Source organism: Acomys russatus, chromosome 14 (assembly GCF_903995435.1).
Source record: "Acomys russatus chromosome 14, mAcoRus1.1, whole genome shotgun sequence".
NCBI lineage: Eukaryota > Metazoa > Chordata > Mammalia > Rodentia > Muridae > Acomys > Acomys russatus.
Window position 1 is genome coordinate 56177513 of NC_067150.1, and position 7406 is coordinate 56184918.

Here is a 7406-nt window from a genome sequence, read left to right on the forward strand (position 1 = left end):
GATGGCACAATGCTTAAGAATTGTCACTGCTCTTCAAAGAACCCAGGTTCGGTTCCCAGCACTGACATGGCAGCTGGAAACCACCAGAGGATCTGGTGCCCTCTTCTGAACTCCGTAGGCACCAGGCAGGCTCATGATGCATGTACATTCATGCAGACTAAATACCTATAAAATAAAATAAGTCTTTCACTTAGTTTTGTTTATTTTGCTTTAATTTTTAAATACTTCTTTTATTTTTAATCATGTACATGTGTGAGTGTACATGACATGTGTGTTGGTGCCGCAGGAGGCCAAAAACGGTAGATTCCCTGGAGCTGAAGTTACAGCTGCCTGATAGGGTGCTGGGAATCGAACCCTAGTCCTCTGGAAGAACAGCCAGTGCTCTTAACCACTGAGCCATCTACCCAGTCCCTTATTTTGCTTTATGTACTTTTTCTCTTAAAGATGCTACCGAAGTCTTACAAGACTGAGCAGCCAGACTAGGTGGGTAGGAGCCAAGATTGTTAAGGGCCTTTAAAAATGTAGGCTTTAAGATGCTTTTCAAAAAAGAGTGTCCCGAGTAAAGGGATTGACTTCTTTTCTTACTGAAATGTGGTATCCACCAATGTTCTCTGCTTTTCCCTTTGACTTTTCCTCCCAAAGACCCCCTTACTTCCTGCCTGTCTTCTTTCCATATCCAGCATCACATGAGACTGGGGTGGGGAGGTGAGGGCTGGGGGGTGGGGGAGGACACCCAGTGGTGGATATGAGACTGGGGTGGTGAGGTGAGGGCTGGGGGCTGGGGGAGGACACCCAGTGGTGGATAAGGCAAGCTCCTGTTTGCAAAGCAAAGAAGTTCATTGGAATTGAAAACATATACAAGCTTTTCTTTGTTCAGTGAGTCTTTCTATGACTTCAGAATAGAGAGAAGCTTTGTCACTTTCTCAAATGCCCTGAAAACCACTGAAAGAGGATTGAGAGCAATTAAAAGAAAGAGGCCACAGTTTCTTCCTGGAGCACAGTGCACAAGGAGACAGAGGGAAAAAAAAACCCCTAGAGTTAGGGTCCTCAGAGGCAGAGCTGCAGTTTCAGTGTTTGGGACTGGGTGGGTGGCTGTAAAGTACTTGTGCACAAACATGAAGACCCAGATTTCGATCCCCAGCACCAATATAAAAGCGCAGTGTGTAAGCTTTGCGCAGTGGCAGCATTGCAGCCAATGAGGTTTATCCGAGGCACGATTACTGCTAGTTGAAAAATACAGTGTGATTTCTCATCTGAAACTCCAGTCCCAGGGGATCTGATGCCCTCTTCTGGTCTCTGCAGCATCTTCCCTCCCCTGTAAGATGGAGGCGGGACCCCCTGAGCAAGCTGCCTAGCTGCCTAGCCAAGTGGTGAGCTCTGGGCTTGAGTGCGAGACCATGTCTCAAAAAGAACAAGGTGGAGAGCAACAGAGGAAAGTTCCTGGCATCACCCTTGGGCCTCAACTCACATGCACTCATAAGCACGTGCATACACACCACACACACACACACACACACACACACACACACACACACACACATACACAAACATACATACACACACATACACACACGTGAATGGATAAAACAAACAAAAGTTCTTATATTCTAGAGGTATATACCAAAATGTTATGCTGTCTAGGATCTCTACCAAAATATTATATTAGGAAGAGGCAGGATGGATGCAAATAAAGTGAACCTGAAGATTCAACAGTAGAAACTGGGTGAAGGGGGATTTGTTATGATTTGTTATGCTGTCCTTCCATCTTTGTGTGTGTTTCTCTCTAGTCTTTTTCTTTTGGGGGGGAAGGGGTGATGGGGAGTGTCTCATTTTGTATCCCTGGCTAGCCTGAACATGTAGAATACTAGGCTGGCCTAGAAACCAGAGACCTGTGTGTTCTGCCTCCCAAGCGCTGGGATTAAAGACGTATACAGCACCATGCTGGAGGTTTTGTTTTTGTTTTTGTTTTTGTTTTTTTTTGTTTTGTTTTGTTTTGTTTTAATTTTTAAAAACTTTTTAAAAGATTTATTTGCTTGTTTATTACATAGTGTTCTGCCTGAATGTGTGCCTGCAGGCCAGAAGAGGGCACCAGATCTCATTATAGATGGTAGTAAGCCACCATGTGGTTGCTGAGAATTGAACACAGGACCTCTGGAAGAGCAGATGGTGCTCTTGACCACTGAGCCATCTCTCCAGCCTCTAATTTTTTTTTATTTTTTTTAAGATTTATTTATTTATTATGTGTACAGTAGTCTGCCCAAATGTATGCCTGCACACCCGAAGAGGGAACCAGATCTCATTATAGATGTTTGTGGGCCACCATGTGGTTGCTGTGAATTGAACTCAGGACCTTTGGAAGAACAGACAGTGTTCTTAACCTCTAAGCCATCTCTCCAGCCCCCTAATTTTTATTTTTTAAGATGGGGTTTCGTGTAGACCAGATGGGCCTTGAAGTTAAGGAAGTCCATTTGTAATTGAATTTTTAATCCTCTTGCCTCCACTTCCTGAATGCTGGGATTACAGGAGAGTCCCACCAAGCCTTTTTTGTGCAGAACTGTTGTGTGTCGGACCCATGGCTTTGTGTTCAAGTTACATCTCCACCTCCAGAAAATTTTGTTTTGTTTTGTTTTGTTTTTTGTTTTTATAAAGAGGGGGTCAGCCAGGCGTGGTGGTGCACATCTTTAATCCCAGCACTCGGGAGGCAGAGGCAGGTGGATCTCTGTGAGTTGGAGGCCAGACTGGTCTACAAAGTGAGTCCAGGACAGCCAAGGCTACACAGAGAAACCCTGTCTCAAAAAAAAAAAAAAAAAAAAAAAAAAAAAAAAAAAAAAAAACCTAAAGAAAAGAAAAAAGAAAAAAAGAGGGGTTCATATCTCAGATTTCACTAGACCTCTACTTTGGTGAAACAGTGGGATAAAGAACTGATAGCGCAGAGCAGGAGAGTGTGGAGCTTGGACAAGACTTAAAGGTGGCTTGGGGCCAGGCCAGAGCCAGCAGGAAGGACAGTGAAGGCTGTGGGCCAGCACTGATGTGTGAGATGGAAGGACAGAATGGAAAGGAGAGACGGGTCCACAGCTTCTGCCTTTCCACTTTTTTCTGTACTTACCACTTATCTCTGTAGATGAAAAACTCATCTTGGGAACTTAGTGAACGAACCATGACATTCTAGTTCAGTTCACAGGGCACAGAAAAGTACATTTTCAACAAGTGCCCCAGGAAAACTGGCTGTCTAGAACTCTCTGTGAGCCCTAAAACCTAGCCTCTAAGAGGAGCTTGTATTTGTCACTAATCACCACCTTACAAACCCACTTGGCCAAACCAACTCTACTTTTCAAAGCTTGTGTCACAGCAGTTCACCGCGTCAAGCCAGGAAATAAGGAGGTGGGATATTACCAAAGGGACGCTATGTGCTGGTTTCCTTTAAAGCATGTGTGGGAACATACAGATATGGGGATCTTTTGAGTGGAAAAGACACTTATCCGTCAGCTGAGGCTCCAAAGCATCACTCTGACCCTTGTCATCGGTGCTCTCTGACTTTATAGTCACTGTCAACCTTCTGGCTTGGAGCCGATGACGGGGCTCCACTAAAAAGGAAAAATACCAAAGCACGCAATGGTTGCCACAAGTTACCCGGTCTCCTATTGAAAATCCTGTTTTTTATCATCAATTTTAACAAACCGAGTCTCTGTAAAGCCAGTTGTTAAGCAGAACTAGGAGAGCGAAACTCTGATTATCCATCAGATTATTAATAATGAGCAAACTAAGAAATTTAAGTTCAGTCTTTACGGTAAGAAACCAGACCGTGTATCTAAGCTGGTTAAGTAATATTGCTGTAGTCTTACTTACCTAGAGCCCTGTGCCTGCTCAAACATAACAAGGTCTTTGAAAGGTTGAGGAAAGACGTTCTCAAGCAAACAGGAGCTAAGCCCGACGGTCATGGTGCCTCGATATCGGTAAAGATATTCCCAGAGCCCGGAGCTGCTTTCTCTGCCACCTCTAATAGAAGAAGCAGGGAGGAACGGCAAGCAACTAGACCTAACACTCTCCCACAGAACCAGCGGTGACAAGTCAGTTCTAAGAGTTTTCCTTCCTTATCCCACTTGGAACCCACAAACTAAAAGAAAAAGTCATATGCCTAAGGTCGTCTAGGGAGCTCTGTGTTCCCACTTGTAATTAAAGTGGGAAAGTATTGCTCTTCGAACCACAAGTACCCAGTGACCTGCTGGCCCCCATTCAGACCTACCACTGACATTCCCTGCGCCCCTAGAGCCCACAGGGCTAGCCAGTCACCTTTGGCCCTCCTCAGCCCCCCAGGACCTCTCTGAGGCATATACTATGCCAGGGACCCAGGGTAGACAGAGAAACAGGCAAAGCTTTACAAGGAAGTCTAAAAAGCAAAAGCCCTCAGCACACCTGAGGCACAGAAGCAGTAACTAACTGAGCCACGCCTCTGCCAGTCTGAAACCGCAGGGTAGAGAAAGAACGCGGCATATGCTCCGAGGGGGACAGACATCTCAGTGTAAATTAGGCTCAGTCAGTTCAGCCAGGTGCTTACAGTCTGAGCACTCAGCCGAGAATGGCGGTTTTGAGGAGTCGGAAGACGTTCTGTCTACTGTGCAAGGGCTGAGACTGAGAATTCGGAAGAAAAGACAGGATAGAAATGTAAGAGTCAGACACTGGCCGGGGTCCACAGGTGAGTGGCAAGGCAGAGTGGAGGGAAGCACCCAGGAGACAAGGAGGGAAGGGTCAGAAACCCGCGAGGCTCAGCCACGGCGGAAATTGGGGCTACGTGCTAAGGAGACAGAGAACACGCGCCCCTTAGCGTCCCTGTTGAACCACAGCCCGGCGCCCGTGGCCTGGAAGCCCCGCCCAGCCCGCGCTCTTCCCTCCTCCCACCCCACCCCCCACCCCCGCCCCCAGCTCTCTGTTCCCCTGTGTCGCGCGGCCCTTAAGTTCCGGCTGTGGCGCGCGGGCGGAAGGTTTAAGCAGACGGACCGAGGCCGGAGATGGGCTCCGGGTAAGTTAGGGCATCAGCCGTTTGAGGGTTGTGTTTCATTGTTGGTTGGGGTGACGGTGGAAATGGTGAAGGGAAGAACAGCACCGAGCGGGAGGCGGGCCTTCACTGCGGCCTTCGCGGGGTGGCGGGGTGGCCGTCTGTGGGCGCTGGCTGCAAGGGCCTGCTCCCGTGTGTGGCCCGGCTCTACGGAGCGGGCCCTTGTAAACAGCGGGACTTCGCGCCCGGGCCAGGCCTCATGTGTTCCTTTTTTCCCGGAGAAACTTCCGTTCTTGGACCTGAGACTTCCGTCCCCTCCTTCTCCAGAGTTCCGTACAAGTGTTTGGATTCGTTTTAAAGGTGAAAGTGTATTCTCCACTTGTAAAGCAAATGAAGGACGCTGTGTTTCAGACTATCCGAGATTAATTAGCTGAGAACGCAGAGGGGACTCGGGGCAAGTCAGGGTGACAGGAAAAGCCGGAGTGTGTGCCCTTAGAAACTGAAATGGAATCACGCTTTGAGAGGGAGACTCCAGAGAATCAAATTGCTGGGAAGGGGCTGATTATCCACTCCAGGGCAGAACTATAAATGTACCTGATGACAGGTGGCGAGGATATATCGTCACGAGGAGACTGTCTGGCGAAAACAAAAATCCCTTAGTTGTCTGAAACATCGCCTGCAAAATGATATGGAAAGGCCGAGGCCAGTGTGGGGAAACTCGAAGATCAGGGTCAACCCAAGTGAGAAATGCACCATGTTAGCTCTACTATCTGCCAGTAACGAGATTTTTAATTTTTGACTAGGCACAGACTGCTTGAGTGAAACCTTCAGGAACGGACCATTCTTTCGTTTATCCCAGTGCTTACAACCTGAACACAAAATGGGATTGCCACCAGTTGGCCACTGCTAAGGAAGTGTACGTGGGACCTAACACAAATGCATCTGTCAGGAGAAAAAGCCAGCTTCCCAGGTGTCTGCAGAGAAGGCCAGACTGACAGCTGTGCTCACCCGCTGCAGTGCTAACAGCAGATTTCATGGACTGGAGGCGCTTGGTGATACTTAACCCGAGTAAACTGACTGCCATTCTTTTAAGAGGTGAGGGCAGTGTTTTCCATTACCTTCGAACTTTTATAAGGCACAAAGACCTCCATGCATAAATGTGAGCACAAGAGCTGGGTAAACTATACCTGAGCAAAAGTACAGGAATCTCTGGTGTCTCTGCTTAAATACAAAGAAAGGAGATGAATTTCTGTGTACAGAGTTAAAATGTGTAATGTGTTTTGCTAATGAATAAATGTATGTTTGTGGTTAGGGGTAGTTCATTAATTATGTTCAGATTTTGTTGAGCACCTACTGTGTGCCAGGTGTAGATCTGAGTAGACATTAGGAAGCTAGCTCTGTGGTGATCTTTGCCCTTAGTGACTGCATTTAATACAGTTCTGAACTCATTTCTCTTGGGCAGTATGGTCTTAGGAAAATGCTAGTATGTGGCAAAACAGGGCAGTAATGAATATGTTTAACACACATTGTTTAATGAAGCGGAGAGAGGGATGCATATTTAATTTTTCTCTCAGGTGCTGGAGTGGCTCAGTTGGTTAAGAGCACTTACTTCTGGAGGCCCTGAGTTACCATCCCAGCACCCATATTAGGCACCTCACAACCACCTGTAACCCCAACTCCAGAGAATCCAGCACTCCCTCTGGCTTCTTCGGGCACCCGTTCGTATGTGGCATGCACTCACACACAAAGATGCATTCACTAAATAAAAATAGATGAATTTTCCTTTTAATTTTCTTTCATACTGTCTAACATTTTGGGCTGCTAGGAGAGTCTGAAAAGGTAGTTCTTTCTCTGGATTAACTTCATTGGTATTGGGTCCAGGGGATGTTACAGTACTTGAAATGTATCCATGGCCGTTATGTGGTAAGAAGGCTTTTCCTGTTTGATCAGAGTCCCTGACTTACCTACAACATTGTTTCCATGAGCCAGTATGTCCTGAGTTTCCAACAACCTACTCACAAACGGAATCCTAGAGGGTCACACATTTATAGCTGGCCATGTACTAACAGGCAGTTCGCCTGTTGTTAAATTAGTGAACGCTGACTTTTGAACCTGTTGAGTTTGCCCTCATTGTGTATAACGTGTGCAATGTGACTTTTTTTTTTTTTTTTTTTGGTCGTTTAGAACAGGGTTTTGTATAGCTCATAGTGGCCTCAAACACATTATGTAGCTAAGAATGGCCTTAGAATTCTGATCCTCCAGTCTTCTCTGGTGGCATATATGTAATTTTGAGTTTTTATTTTATTTATTCAGAGTCTTACTTTATAGCCCTGACTGGCTTAGAACTCACTATATAATTCAACTTGGCTTTGGACTCACAAACCTACCTCTCACGTTCTTGGATTGAAGGCAT

General features: G+C 46.4%; 1 pseudogene; it reads left to right on the forward strand.

The window, feature by feature from the left end:
* The first annotated feature begins 1166 nt into the window (after positions 1–1166).
* On the forward strand, positions 1167–1329 carry LOC127198830 (uncharacterized; annotated as a pseudogene).
* The last annotated feature ends 6077 nt before the right edge of the window (positions 1330–7406 follow it).